Raw genomic sequence first — 15,072 nt, 5'->3', positions numbered from 1 at the left:
CCCCACTTGGGAAATTTCTTATACTCTCTCAAGCATTAGAGACTCCTAAATTAATAGGTGAAGCCATAAATCTTGAAGCTTCCACTTATGAAATTCATTTCTGTAATGGGTAAGCTGAGCCTACCTATAATTAGCCTAAGAGTCACTTCCAAAGAACCTCTCTGTGGCTCAGATATGGGTTTTCTCTCTTTAATCCGAGCTCTGCAAATAAAATCATTACTCTCCCCTGCTGTGTGGGACATAACATCCAGGTATATAAGTTTCCCTGACAACATGAGACCTGACTCCCAGGAATGAGTCTGGCCCTGGCATCATGGGATTAACAGTGCCTTCTTAAAAAAAGAGGGAAAAGGGAGGCGTGACAATGCCTTAGTGGTAGAATTCTCATTTGCCATGCCGGAGACCCAGTTTCAATTCCCTGTGCCTTCCATGTAAAAAAAAAAAAAAAAAAAAGAGGGAAAAGAAATGAAGCAAAATAAGGTATCCATGGCTAAGAGATTCCAAATAGAGTTAAGAAGTTACTCTGAAGGTTACTTTTATGCAAGCTTCCACTAGATACTGCAAACTGCTATGCATGCCAAGCCCCAACCAATAGTATTCCTGAAAACCCTAAAAAAAACTCCAGGGATCTCTCTGAGATGTTATAAAGATTTCAAAATTTCACTCAGTTTATTTTTCAGAAACCTAAAACCTCCAGAATTTTCCGATGCCAGAGAAACCCTGAAACCCAGAGGTACCATTCTATCCCAGAACATCAACAAATTGTTGATCACTGAACACATTCCCTTACCCCATAATATCAACACCTTTTTTCATCATGAGGAAGTTAGAATGGTCATTGCCTAGATAACTCTAAAAAATGAAAAAGATCAAATAAGATGGAGGAGGTGTTACAGAGAAGACTGGATTTAACAAATGAGTATGACTACTGTATTACTACATTGGTATTTCTTTTTAGTCCCCAATGTATTAGAGCAGCTAGAAGGAAATACCTGAAATTGTGGAACATAACCCACACCCTACTTTCAATTTTGCTCTAAAACTACTTATTAAAAGGTACCCATGGAAAAAAATGTACTTTGAAATCTGTCACTTTTCTGCATATATGATATGCTACACAATAAAAAAATGTTTAACAAAAAGGTATTTAAAAATCCATGGAAATGCACAACAGGAACATTGAACCTTAGGCTCAACAATGGACTGTAGTTAACAGTACAATTATAAAAGTGTGCTATCATCAGTTGTAACAAATGTTCCACACCAATGCAAGTTGTTAATAATAAGGTAGTATATGGGAATCTTATATGCTATGCATGTGGGTTGTATAAATCCACAACTTCCCTAATAAAAAAAGTATAAGAATTTCAGGTAAATCTTAAAAATAGCTGGACATTTGATTATAGTGATGACTTATTTACTTAAATTTTTAGTACTTATAATTTTATTGGGTTTATGATGTATAAGAGAATCTTTATCTTTTAGAAATGCATATTAAAATTCTTAGAGATGTCTTGGATTTGCCTTACATTTTTCTGAAGTCAGAAATGGTTTGTAGTTGGTCTCTTCTTAGTCATTCCAGAAATGGCGGCTCAGCTAGGTGGCATGTTCTCTGGGCAGCCACCCGTGCCCCTGGCGCCCCTGCCAGGACTCCTGGGCCGGGCTTTGCTTCTTCAGACTATGCCAGGGGCTCCGAGAATCTCTAACAGTACCTTGGTGGATGAATTGGAGGCTTGTTTTGCTTCTCTGGTGAGTCAGGACTATGTCAATGGCACTGATCAGGAGGAAATTGAAACTGCTGTTGATCAGTGTATCCAGAAATTTCTGGATATTGTGAGACAGACAGAATGTTTTTTCCTACAAAAAAGATTACAGTTATCTGTCCAGAAACCAGAACAAGTCATCAAAGAGGATGTCTCAGAATTAGGGAATGAATTACAGTGGAAAGATGCCTTGGTTCAGAAACATTTGACAAAACTGAGGCATTGGCAGCAAGTGCTGGATGGCATTAGTGGACAGCACAAAAAGCCTGCTGAAATCCCTCAAGGGTCCTTGGCGTACCTTGAGCAGGCATCTGCTAATATCCCTGCACCTATGAAGCAAACCTGATTTTAAAAAAACAAACAAACAAACAAAGAGCAACATGGATCAGTCTAAAAATGATATCACATTTGATTCAACCTTAAAACAGTTTTGCAAAACATGAGTTCTAGCAGATTTGGCATTTTGGAAGAACTCTTTGACAGGAAATGAAATAGTTTTAATTTTATGCTTCCATCTAAACAGTTTTTAATCTATTTGTATAAGCTGTTAATTTCTTTGGTATTTTCTAAAATACCTGCAGCTTTGGTAAAGCAACTAAGTTTTTTTGTCTTTAGCTAAGTTTAGATTGTTGGCATAATGCCACTTACCAATTTCCTTTTATGTTTTTTTATTATTTTCTAGTTTTTGTGTGACTTATCAACTCTAATTGGTTTTTTTTTCATGTGTATATTCCTAGTTTTTAGATTAATTAGTATGATCTGAGGGAGAAAATTAAACCAGCCTGGGAATCAGGAGATGAGGAAAAAAAAGAAAAGAAAAAAAATGGTGTGTGGGGGGAGGTGTAAGTAGAGGTATAACTGGAACCAGATCAGCCATGTTTTGATGATTCTTGATGCTGAGCGTCAGTATATTTGGTTTATTATAATTATAATGTTTTGTCTACTTATGGATATGCTTTAGAATTTCTGTAATAAAAATATTTTATTATAAATGTAATGCTATTAAATTTGAAAAAACAAGTCAATGACCAAATAGCTCCATAAAGAAACAGAAAAATTTAATCAAATACAAGCTGTATTCAAAGCTCAAACTATCCTTACACAGCAAGGCATTTTTGAAGGCCAGTTAGATCAAAAGGTCAGAAAGAATTAAATACCATCTTATATAAACCCTTACAAAACCAAAGAAAGCAAAAATATGGAAAATTATTCAACATTTTTTGAGGCTAGCTTTTCTGCATTCAAAAACCAAATGAGAACACAAAGATGAAAAGACAAAGATGATATTTGGTGATAACATAAACACCTCTGCAGAAAATTCTAAGAAAAGGCATATGGAATATCAAATGAATGAGACTTGAGAAAGTTAATATACGGAAGGACACTATAACAAAATCAAAAGCCTTGCCAGACAAAAGCAATATCTAATTAGAATATGTAATAGAATCACTCCATTCACAATACCAACAGAATCAAAAAATTACCTAATGGAGACAACCACAAAAGTTTACGGATTCGTTTAGGTAAAAGAAGTCTTAGATAAATAGAGCAGTGTACCATATTCTCAGATAGGGAAGCAGCACATGCTATTCTTCATTGGGGAAGTAAATATTGAAAGATGTCAACTCTTATTAAATTGTTTACAGATTTACATTACCTGTCGCTGACAAAAGGAGAATAAAATTCAGACTGTTGCCTCTGCTCTCAAAATCAAGCCTGGAAAAGGAAAGAAAGGAGAATGAAATATATATATATATATCTCAACAATAAAATCTAAGCAACAAAACATGAAAAACCCCTGGGGGAGAATGAATATTGGGGAGATACTTGTGTTTAAGGTAGGAAGCAAAGTGAAATTAGCAAGGTCCCTAAGCTGTAATAGAGGGCTGATGACAGGATAGGAAGGAGGAAAGATTTTAAATCGTTCTTTGCAAGCGTTGCAGATGGCAATGCTTAGAGTTAGCAGGAAAGTGGAATCTCCCTGATAGTATTTAATCAGTGTACCAGGAGCCAAGAGGAGGACTTTCAAGCGTGCAGACTGTGAGGTCCCTTCAATCCAAAACAGAAGAGAATCCAGTTCCAACCTACTTTTGTCCTTGGAGAATCCAGACAGAACAATGAGACTGAGCACACATGCCTTATTTCTACTCAAAATTTCAGGAAGATTTGGGCTTTGGTCTGCACAGGGTAGACTTAGGTCAGCAGAGAGATGAGTCCTGGGCACTGCAAGCTGTCACAGTGAGGATTCTGATGGAGAACACTAAGGAGACCCCAAACTCAGAAAAAGGACATCCTGCAGAATCCAGCTTCCTACCTGCTGCCAGCCCTTCGGGCAGGGTGGCTGGGTGCAGTGTCCCCTGACTTCCAAGTAGATGGTCCAAGAGGGGTAAGTGCCTTGATTGGAATGGCAAGGCTCGGGTCATAAGAAAGTCATTACATTTGCCAGGTGTCAAGGAGAGGACCTTGAGGAAGCTCTAAGGGAGTTCTCACCCTAGACAGAGGGGGCCTCCGTAGAAATTGCCCTGTTGTCAGCCCTGGCAAGCCCCTAACAGGATTCTCAGTCACAGGTGCCATTGCCCATCATTTCCTTTTTGGGGATCACAAGAATATGGGAGATGTGGCCACTGGGAAGCATCCTCAGACCAGAATAAGGAAAGGCTCTGTCAAAGAAAAACCGCACCTATCACTATGAAACAGGCAAGCATGATTTTATCGCTACCCTGATAGGGAGAGAGAGTAGAACTCAACTCTAAGGAACGAAGACTACTGGATAAGTTTTATGGTCAGGGTAAGGACAACGGAAAAACACCAGTAAGCTATCTGGCAAAAGGGGGGAGGGTGAGGTCAAGGGGAAATTGATAACTGGGAATAGCTAGGATCTAAAATTGTCTTTTTTACCTTTTTATTTTCTGGCTGACTAACGGTTGCAAAATTAATTTCAACATAGTTAAGGTGGAGGAGGTAGCAGAGAGAGGCACACCGAGAGCAAGGCATGAAAGTTGGTCAAGACAAAGACTGACAATCTTAGGTTATAAGCCTTATTAGGAGCAAACATAAAGACATTGAGGAAGGCTGAGTTTCCCTCTCACCCAAACTTTGCCCACACTCTGTCGTTTTGGAGAAGGTCCTGGGATGTAATGTTTCCTGACTTCACCCTTGGGGTGTGAGGAAGGTGAGGCTTCTTCTAGGGGAACAGACTCAGGTCAGAGAGGGAGAGGTTCCAAGCCCTTCAGGCGTCTTGGTGAGAACCCTTTGGGGGGGCAGGGGGGCTGAGAGGACCTCGCACCCAGACAGAGAAGGGGCGCCACTTACAGTCACCTCTTCTGTCAGTGCTGGGGGTCTAGGTTGGAGCTTTCTGGCAGAGGCACCCGCACGCATGCACACTTCCATGTCAGGAACTCATAGAGATGGCGGCCTTGGTCTGAGGAACGGGGGACCAGCCCTATCAGGAGTAAATATGCATACCTTAAGGAGAAATGATGTTCCCTCGCGCCCCTCCCCCCGCCCCCCCGCCCCCCCCCCACCCCAGAGCACAGGGATCCCACAGGTTCCAGCTCCCCTCTCCCCTGTTGTCAGCCTGGGTGGTTCTGGAAAAAGACACCGGAAGTGACGGATCCTGACTTCCGCCTTGGGGTCTTATTGCTTTGAGGCTTCCTCTGAGCAGACTGACTCAGGTCAGCAGTGGGAAGAGTCCCAGGCCCTGACAGGCATCAAGGTGAGGACCCCTTTGGGAGGGCTGAGAGGACCCAGACAGAGAAGGGGCACCACCAAGATCCATCATTTCTGTCGGTGCTGGGAATCTAGGTTGGGGCTTTCTGGCAGAGGCACCCCCAGGCGCACACACTTCTGCGACAGGGACTCATAGAGATGGCGGTCTTGGCCTGAGGGACGGGGGACCAGCCTTGTCAGGAGTAAACGTGCATACTTTGAGGAGAAATGATGTTCCCTCGCGCCCCTTCCCCCTTCCCTCACCCCCCCGCCCCCCCCCCCCCCCCAGAGCACAGGGATCCCACAGGTTCCAGCTCCCCTCTCCCCTGTTGTCAGCCTGGGTGGTTCTGGAAAAAGACACCGGAAGTGACGGATCCTGACTTCTGCCTTGGGGTCTTATTGATTTGAGGCTTCCTCTGAGCGGACTGACTCGGGTCAGCAGTGGGAAGAGTTCCAGGCCCTGACAGGCATCAAGGTGAGGACCCCTTTGGGGGGGCTGAGAGGACCCAGACAGAGAAGTGGCACCACCAAGATCCACCATTTCTGTCGGTGCTGGGAATCTAGGTTGGGGCTTTCTGGCAGAGGCACCCCCAGGCGCACACAATTCTGCAACAGGGACTCATAGAGATGGCGGTCTTGGTCTGAGGGACGGGGGACCAGCCCTGTCAGGAGTAAATGTGCATACCTTGAGTAGAAATGATGTTCCCTCGCGCCCCTCCCACCTTCCCTCACCCCCCCCGCCCCCTTCCCTCACCCCCCCCCCGCCCCCTTCCCTCACCCCCCGCCCCCCCCCCGCCCCCTTCCTTCACCCCCCCGCCCCCCCGCCGCCCCTGCCCCCCCCCGCCTCCCCGCCCCCCCCGCCCCCCCGCCCCCCCTGCCCCCTTCCCTCACCCACCCGCCCCCACCCCCCCACCCCCCACCCCCCCCCCCGCCCGCCCCAGAGCACAGGGATCCCACAGGTTCCAGCTCCCCTCTCCCCTGTTGTCAGCCTCGGTGGTTCTGGAAAAAGACACCGGAAGTGGCGGATCCTGACTTCCGCCTTGGGGACTTATTGATTTGAGGCTTCCTCAGACCGGACTGACTCCGGTCAGCAGTGGGAAGAGTCCCAGGCCCTGACAGGCATCAAGGTGAGGACCCCTTTGGGGGGGCTGAGAGGACCCAGACAGAGAAGGGGCACCACCAAGATCCACCATTTCTGTCGGTGCTGGGAATCTAGGTTGGGGCTTTCTGGCAGAGGCACCCCCAGGCGCACACACTTCTGCGACAGGGACTCATAGAGATGACGGTCTTGGTCTGAGGGACGGGGGACCAGCCTTGTCAGGAGTAAATGTGCATACCTTGAGGAGAAATGATGTTCCCTCACCCCCGCCCCCCCCTTCCCTCACCCCCCCGCCCCCACCCCACCCCAGAGCACAGGGATCCCACAGGTTCCAGCTCCCCTCTCCCCTGTTGTCAGCCTGGGTGGTTCTGGAAAAAGACACCGGAAGTGACGGATCCTGACTTCCGCCTTGGGGTCTTATTGATTTGAGGCTTCCTCTGAGCGGACTGACTCAGATGAGTAGAGGTAGGGCCCCAGGACTTTGAGGGAGGATTGAAAGGGCTTTCCACCCGGACAGAAGGGACCTCAGAGAAACTGGCCCTTGTTGTCAGCCCCACGAGGGCCCAGACAGGATCCCCAGATGTTCGGGTTCCTGTCTCAGCCTTAGGGTATGAGGAAGGTGAGGCTTTGTCTGATGGGACAGACTCAGGTCAGCAGAAGGAAGAGTCCCAGGCTTTGACAGGCATCGAGGTGAGGCCATAAGCTGGATCTTATTGTACCCCCAGAGAGAAACCCATGGAAATCCACCTGTGCCTTCAGCCCTGGAAGGTCCTGCACAAGATTCTCAGTTAGAGTTGCCTTTCCCCCTCATTTCCCCTTCACTGATCTCATGCAGATAGGGGCCTTGGACCTAAAGGTGTTCTTTGATTGGCGGAAAGGAAGCTGTCCCAGGCCGTTAGAAATCATGAATACCTTGAGAGTGAATGAAGATACCCCTACCTCCCACAGTGGGAACTCCCCTGAAACTACCCGGCCCATGCTGTCAGTTCTGGGAGGTACCATGCAAGGGTGGACTGGAGTGGTGGGCCCTTCCTCCTGCCTTCGTTGTCTCAGGGTAGCAAGTTGCTTGGTCTGAAGGGCCTGCATCTCATTCTGAAGGAGTAGGCCCAGTAGTACCAGGAGTCAGTGGGTTGTGGGTCTTCCCATCACAAGTGGAAGGCCCTCCTCCTGCTATCCTTCCCCTTCTTAGCCTGGAGAAGCACTGGGCAGGAAGCCTGATATGGTATATCCTGACTTATGCTTTAGGAGACTGGGGGAGATGAGGTTTTGTTGAATGAGCCCATCTTCATGTCAGCCCTTTAAGGGACACATAGAAAGCTGCCCATGCTGTCAGCTCTGAAAACCCCAGGCAAGATTGTTGGTGAAAGGCACCCTATCTGTGCTGGTTTGAAAGGATGTATGTCCCCTATAAAAGCCATGTTTTAATCTAAATCCCATTTCGTAAAGGCAGAATAATCCCTATTCAATACTGTACGTTTGAAGCTATAATCAGATTATCTCCCTGGAGATGTGATTTAATCAAGAGGGTTGTTAAACTGGATTAAGTGACGACATGTCTCCACCTATTTGGGTGGGTCTTGATAAGTTTCTGGAGTCCTATAAAAGAGAAGACATTTTGGAGAATGAAGGAAATTCAGAGAGAGCAGAACAGAATGACATAGCCACAAGAAGCAGAGTCCACCAGCCAGTGACCTTTGGAGATGAAGAAAAAAAATGCCTCCTGAGGTGCTTCATGAAACAAGGAAGCCAGGAGAAGAAGCTAGCAGATGATGCCATGCTTGCCATGTGCCCTTCCAGATGAGAGAGGAACCCTGATTGTGTTTACCATGTGCCTTTCCAAATGAGACAGAAACTGTGACTGTGTTCGCCATGTGCCCTTCCACTTCAGAGAGAAACCCTGAACTTCATCAGCCTTCTTGAACCAAGGTATCTTTCCCCAGATGTCTTGGATTGGACATTTCTATAGACTTGTTTAATTGGGACATTTTCTTGGCCTTAGAACTGTAAACTATCAACTTATTAAATTTCCCTTTTAAAAGCCATTCCATTTCTGGTATATTGCATTCTGGAAGCTAGCAACCTAGAACACATCCTTTTCTTGCTCCTCTTGTTAGTACTGGGAAACCTCATGTATGGGTAGCCTGGGGGGCATATAAGGGAAGTGAGGGCCTTGTTCTGAACTCTCAGTCCCAGATCATTAGAGGATTCCAAGGTCCTCCCAGATGACAGGGAAAGGACATTGTGGGAATGTTGAAAGGATCTCTTATCTCAGGTAGAAAGGTCATCAGTCTTGCCCTTAAGTTATATTGAGCCCCAATCCAAACGGGCCCTAGTGGCAAATGTCAACCCTAGGACTTGCCAAGTGAGAGAATAGTTACAAGCACTGCCAAGAGTCAACGTGAGGACACTGAGGAATAGGGTATGGGGAGGTTCTTAGTAAGGTAATGTCCTTGGCCTAAAGAGCTGATAACATGTCATTAAGAGGGTGAAGTCCAAGATTTGGCCTGGAGTTAGGGTAAGGACCCTTGCTGAGGACTAAAGCCACATCCCATACCCCAGAAAAGAAGGGACACAACAGAGTTTAACTGGTTCTTCTTCTTAGCCCTGGGAGAACCCACGCAGGGTTGGCCAATTGTGACAATCCCTTACTTCCCACATAGCTGTGACTCACAAGGTGAAGATGTATGTCTCAGGGAGGTTAGAGCTTGGTCTGAGGGAGTCACATCAGGTTAATAGAGCAAAGAGTCCCAGACTCTGCCAAGCATCATTGTAAGGTCTTAGGGGAACCCCCTCCAAATTCGAATACAGATGGTCCCCTTACAGAGTTAAGAGAGCCTTTGATTTCAGCTTTGGGAGGCCCTGGGCACATTGGCAGGGTGTGGTATCCCTTCACTCCTTCTTCATTGATCTTAAGAATGTCAGCTCTTTTTCCAAGAGTTTTGCCTCAGGTCAGCAGAGGGGTGGGGACCAAAACCTACAAGGGGAAAGGTAAAGACACTGAGTGAGGACTGAAGGGACCATCCACCCCAGAGCAGTACAGACTTCACAGAGTTTGCTCCTGCCACTCATGTCAGTACTGGGCGACCCAGGACTGGGTTTGCAATCTGCAGCATGAAGTGCCCCTCAGTTCCTCATTTAGGAGCTCAAGGAACTGGAAGAAGATAGCCTTGATCTGTAGCACTCATCCTTAGGTCAGAAAAGTGAAAGAGGCTCAGGCACTGCCAGGAGTCAAGGTGAGCACCCTGAATGTCTTCCACAGCCAACACCTACCCCGGAATACAGGTGGCCCCACAGAACCCAATCCCCACTCATCTTACTGTCAGCCCTGTAAGCCATGGGATATGCCACAGGCTGAACTCTCAAGAGTCCTCTCACTTCCTCTTTCTGATTCTTAGGTGCAGGCCAACCAGGTACACAGGAGCCCTATAAGGCCCTCGAGCATCACTTAAAGAAAAGACCTGTAAGTCAGCGTTTGTCAGAACGTTGAGTTGATCTACTCACACTTCTCACATATTCTCTCTCTCTCAGACCTGTGGGTCCCCATTTCCCACCCTCCTGCCCATACTCTTGCATGCTGAACTGACAAGAGTCATCATGTCTCATTCTCCAAAGCATCCACAGTACATGTTTGAGAAAGACTTACAGATCCAAATCGAGATATAAGACTTGATAGCTGCACAGGACCTGGCAGCTGAGGAGGAGGAGGGCTCCTCTTCTCCCACTTCCTCCTTTCACTTCTCCTTTCTGTCCACCTCCTCTTCCTCTCCCTCTTCTTTGATTCTAGACACCCCTAAGGAAATGGAGGAGCCAGCTGCTGTGATATCAAGTACTCCTCAGAGTCTTCAGACAACCTCTTTCTTCCCCTCTTCCTTCTTCTCCAACACTTTATTGAACACATCAGATGAGAGCTTAAGAAGTAAAGAATCAACATATGCTGCATCATCAATAAAAGACCCTCTAGATGAGGAAGTGACTGATTTGGTGAGGTTCCTCCTCATCAAGTATGACTGAAGTTGCCTGTCACAAAAGAAGAAATGCTGAAGTTTGTCCTCCAAAAGTACAAGAACCAATTCCCTATGATCTTCAAGAAAGCTTCTAAGTTCATGGAGGTAGCCTATGGCTTTGACATGAAGAAATTAGACCCTACCATGCACTCCTACATCTTCCTCAACTCACTGGACCTCACCTACAATGAGATGCTGAATGGCCTTCTTATAATTGTCCTGGGTGTGATCTTCATGGAGGGCAATTGCGCCCCTGAGGAGGAGGTCTGGGATTTACTGAATATGCTAAGAGTGTATGCAGGGAGGGAGCATTTCATCTATTGAGAGTCCAGGAAACTCCTCACCAGAGATTTGGTGCAGGAAAATTGCCTGGAGTACCAGCAGACGCCTGGCAGTGATCCTCCTCTCTATGAGTTCCTGTGGGGTCCCAGGGCCCACGCAGAAATCAACAAGATGAAGGTCCTGGGGTTTTTCACCAAGATCAGTGGGACTTACCCCAGTATATTCTCTGCCTGGTATAAGGAGGCTTTGAAGTTGTGAAAGAGAGAGCCCAGGCTAGAATTGCCCCCGCAGTTAGTACTGCTGCTGTGTTTGTTGCTCTGTGTTGGCCAGCAGCTTCTCCAGGCACAAGTAAAGCCTGAAGCATATTCTTCACTCTGTTTTTGAAGAAGGCAGTCATCTTTCTAAGGAGGGTCAAGGTAGGGCCTGTGGAACACAGTGTATAACACTGAATTTCCCTCTTCTCTATAGGTAACTTGAAGGTTTATCTTTTTTTTTTTTTGGTATTTTTCAAATGTTCCTTTTAATAGAAGGTTCATTATCTTGAGACTCAAAATTTATATCAGATTTTAGTTGCATATTTATTGATGTATATCAAGTTTAATAGTTTTGCCAAGTTGTAAAGATGGACATTGGAAACCTTCCATCTCATTTTGAGATCTGAAACAAGATAAGATTGCATTGGAATAGGAATATCCTTGGAAATTGGTAGTCCCCAGCAGTAAAATAAAGGGGTACAAGAAATTGGGGCAAAATATTTTTAATGGCTGACTTTTGAGCTTTCATATTTCTTTGTGTCTGTTTTTCTTTAAAATTAAATATACATAACCTGGCATTACTTGACTTATTCAAGAATGTAGGTGAAGTGAAATATTCATAAATTAAAGCCCGTGATCACTGGCTTATTTATTCCCTAGACCTTAATTGAACATCTGCTCCTTGGAAAACACTGTTTTGTTTTGTTTTGGTTTTTTGAGGGACTGGGTGTAGAAACAGTACAAGCAGGACACACCCCCTTGCCCATAGCATGGTAGACTCTAGGAACAGCAATCAGATAAGGAAGGTGGTGAGATATCCTTTAAGACACAAAAAACAAGTAGAATGAAGGACTGAGGAGATAGGAGCTCCAGGTGAGTGCATTCAAGTGTAAATGTCCTGAGCCAAGGTGGTTTGCAGTTTTAGGAAACTGTAGTTTCTTCGTTGGGAGTTACTTTGAACTTAAGTGGCAGGGGCCACTCTCAGGTGGTGTGACTTAGAGGTGAGAGAACAACTTGGAGTGAAAAACCACTCTTAGCAGTCACGTACTTTCAGCTCATAGCTAAGCCAGAGAGAAATCTCCACTTATGGTAGATATGGAAGATGCCCTGCACTTTTGTCCCAGGGAAGTTGACAGTACAGGAATTAGGTATTTATACACATCATCTGCAAGTCTTTCCTGAGAAATGATGGTGATAGTCTCTTGAAATGACACCCAAGCCACTAGGCTGACAGGTTTTTCCCTGGCCTGGGAAAGCCAGAGTACATTCCATTAAAAAGCCATTTTAATAACTCTCAGAAGGACTAGATTGTTGTTGGACGTGAAATGAATGGAAATAGTGGTTTGAATGGAAGAGCAGCTGGGAAGGAGGGAAGCAGCTGGTTCTTGACTCAAGTTCTAGGAGCTTTGTTTTGTAGCCAGACAAGGAGGACTCCCCCACACTCAATAAGTCATTTAAGAGGATATAATATATAATATATCATCTGAGATGTCCTAGATAAAAAATGCCAAAAAAGTCCAGAGGAGAGAGAGCGGCGGTGTGTGTGTGTGTGTGTGTGTGTGTGTGTGTGTGTGTGTGTGTGTGTGGCAGGTGGGGGGGGGCGGGCATGGGTGGAATCAAAATAATGTTAGAAACAACTGCCAATCATTAAAATCCTTAGCATATTCAGGCAGTGCGTCAAGTGTTTTACATGCATAACATATATTCCAACAATCCTACAAGACGAGGTCTATCAAACCCATTTCACAGATGAAGAATCTAAAGCTCATAACACTTAGAAATTTGTCCAAGATCATGGTGACAGTGACAGAGCTGAGACTAGCTTCCTGGTTTGAGTTCAACTAAAGTTCATGCTGTTCACACCCCTAGCCTGAGGCAGACCTTCTGTTTCTTAATTTTACTCCCTACTATTCCATTATGTGGCCACCCTGTAGCCAGGGTATTAGAAGATGGCCTAAAGAAGGAATGTGAAAATGAGAATAAAACACCATTTTTGGATTGTCTGTGGACTTTATTTTCTTGGGGTACTTTTCAGAGACCCATGGTTCCTTGGGAAGTGAATTTTCCCATGAGTAGGCATTTTTATCCACTCCCAGCACTTTCCTGCATAACAGTGCCCTTCCTCTGGTTTACCCCAGAGTACCCTCCTATCCAATTCTGGAACGTGCCTTCCTCCTCTGTGTCCTGCTCCCAGAGGAAGAGCCCAGAATCACCTGCACTCCCCCTGGAATAGACCATAATTTTATTCTACAGAAGACACCTGGCTGTCCCATGTCTCACATTGGAACTTTCCTGGTAGCAACAGACACTTTAAAGTAAAAGTTAAAATCATACAATGGCATTTAGGCACCTGCTCACTCCATCCCAGGGCGTCTTCAACACATGCTTAAAGTATGTTCCAAATAAGATGGTGTTTTAGTTTGTTAATGCTGCCAGAATGCAATATAACTGAAATAGAATGGCTTTTATTAAGGGGATTTATTAACTTACAAGATTACACTTCTAAAACCTTAAAAAATGTCCAAGCAAAGGCATCCAGAGAATGATACCTTGACTCACAAGAAACGGTGATGCTTATCCCTTGGGAAGGCATGTGACTGGTGGCTACTTGTCCTTGTTCCTGGTTTCGTTGCTTCTAACTTCTGATTCTAATGATTTCCTCTCTAAGCATCTGTGGGTCCACATTTAGCTGCTATGGGGCAAAACTTCAGGTTCCATCTCTTAGCTTAGCATTTCCCAGGCCGGGAGATTTCTTCTGTCAGATACTGGCTATTTCTGTGAGTCCTTGCTTAGCACCCAGGTTACTTCTGTCTTGATTTCCAAACGCTTGTATCTATGTTGACTGTGCTTTCCCCAAAACATTTCCCCATTTAAAGGACTCCAGTAAACTAATCAAGACCCACCTTGAAAAAGAAGAGTCAAATCTCCAGTTAATCAAAAAGTCACACCCACAACTTGGTGTGTCACATCTCCGTGAAACAACCTAATCAAAAGTTTCCACATTACAATAAAGAATCATAATTATAGAGCATGGCTGTCTCCACAAGATTGGATCAGGATTGAAAGAATATGACTTTTCTGGGGTATAAAACAGTTTTAAACCAGAATAGATGGTGAGTAGAATCTGATTTTTCAGATGCACTACAGGCTTTTGGGATGTAACCCTGAAGTTAGAGAGTGGTTTTTGAAAATACCGATATTTGGAGTAAGATTTTAATAGACTGACTTCTTTAAAACTAGTCATTGAACATATACCCAGATTGAATAAGCTAGGTAGTCTAAAGCCTTGCTAATAAGGGATAGATGAGGAAAGATCATAGAAATCACTGTATAAGTAAACATCTATAGAAGCTGAATTCCTAAAATCCGTCAAGGAGGTGAATACAGATTCCTTAGAAAATATACTAATGTATTAAAATAATAATAATTTACTTCCACTGTCTATTGTTTATGAACCTGCCCCACAGCAAAATGCTGGTTTTCTGAAAAAGGAACCTGTACAGGTGAGCAGGTATATTCTGTCATGTGGAGGGTAGTGGAGACTCACAAGTTAAGATTTTGACCACATATTAAAAGGAAAAATATTCTTCAGCCTTCTGAGATTATAGAATTTATTGCAAAGACAGTGCAGAAAAATGTTATTGTATGAAGCAAGATTTACTCTCCCTGCTAAGATTTACAGCGGTCCTTGAATATTAGACATTACCCTGTATTTGGAATCATTTGCTGCATAGCAGGCACTTGAAATTTTTGGAGAATTTCAAGGCAAATTTGGCCTTATCAAAAACTTCTCCAAGAATGAGGACGGGTTTTGTTATAACGCATTATTATAGTTACTCTTTATTGAGCATCTACTATGTAAAGTGTATGGGAAAGAGTCTAAATTCTCACCCGTATCTTGTCTTCCTCTCCTTCCTGGCCACAAGGGAAGACTACATCGCCAGTCCACTTGTACTCAGGAA

At 44.7% G+C, this 15,072-nt stretch overlaps 2 pseudogenes; both read left to right on the top strand.

The window, feature by feature from the left end:
- Positions 1–1,584: 1,584 nt before the first annotated feature.
- Positions 1,585–2,109, top strand: LOC143671417 (mediator of RNA polymerase II transcription subunit 28 pseudogene; annotated as a pseudogene).
- Positions 2,110–10,164: 8,055 nt separating this feature from the next.
- On the top strand, positions 10,165–11,215 carry LOC143671691 (melanoma-associated antigen 10-like; annotated as a pseudogene).
- Positions 11,216–15,072: the final 3,857 nt, after the last annotated feature.

This window comes from Tamandua tetradactyla, chromosome X, assembly GCF_023851605.1.
Source record: "Tamandua tetradactyla isolate mTamTet1 chromosome X, mTamTet1.pri, whole genome shotgun sequence".
Classification (NCBI taxonomy): Eukaryota; Metazoa; Chordata; class Mammalia; order Pilosa; family Myrmecophagidae; genus Tamandua; species Tamandua tetradactyla.
Note: the sequence above shows the minus strand (reverse complement) of the source record. Positions and strands in the feature narration are given on the sequence as shown.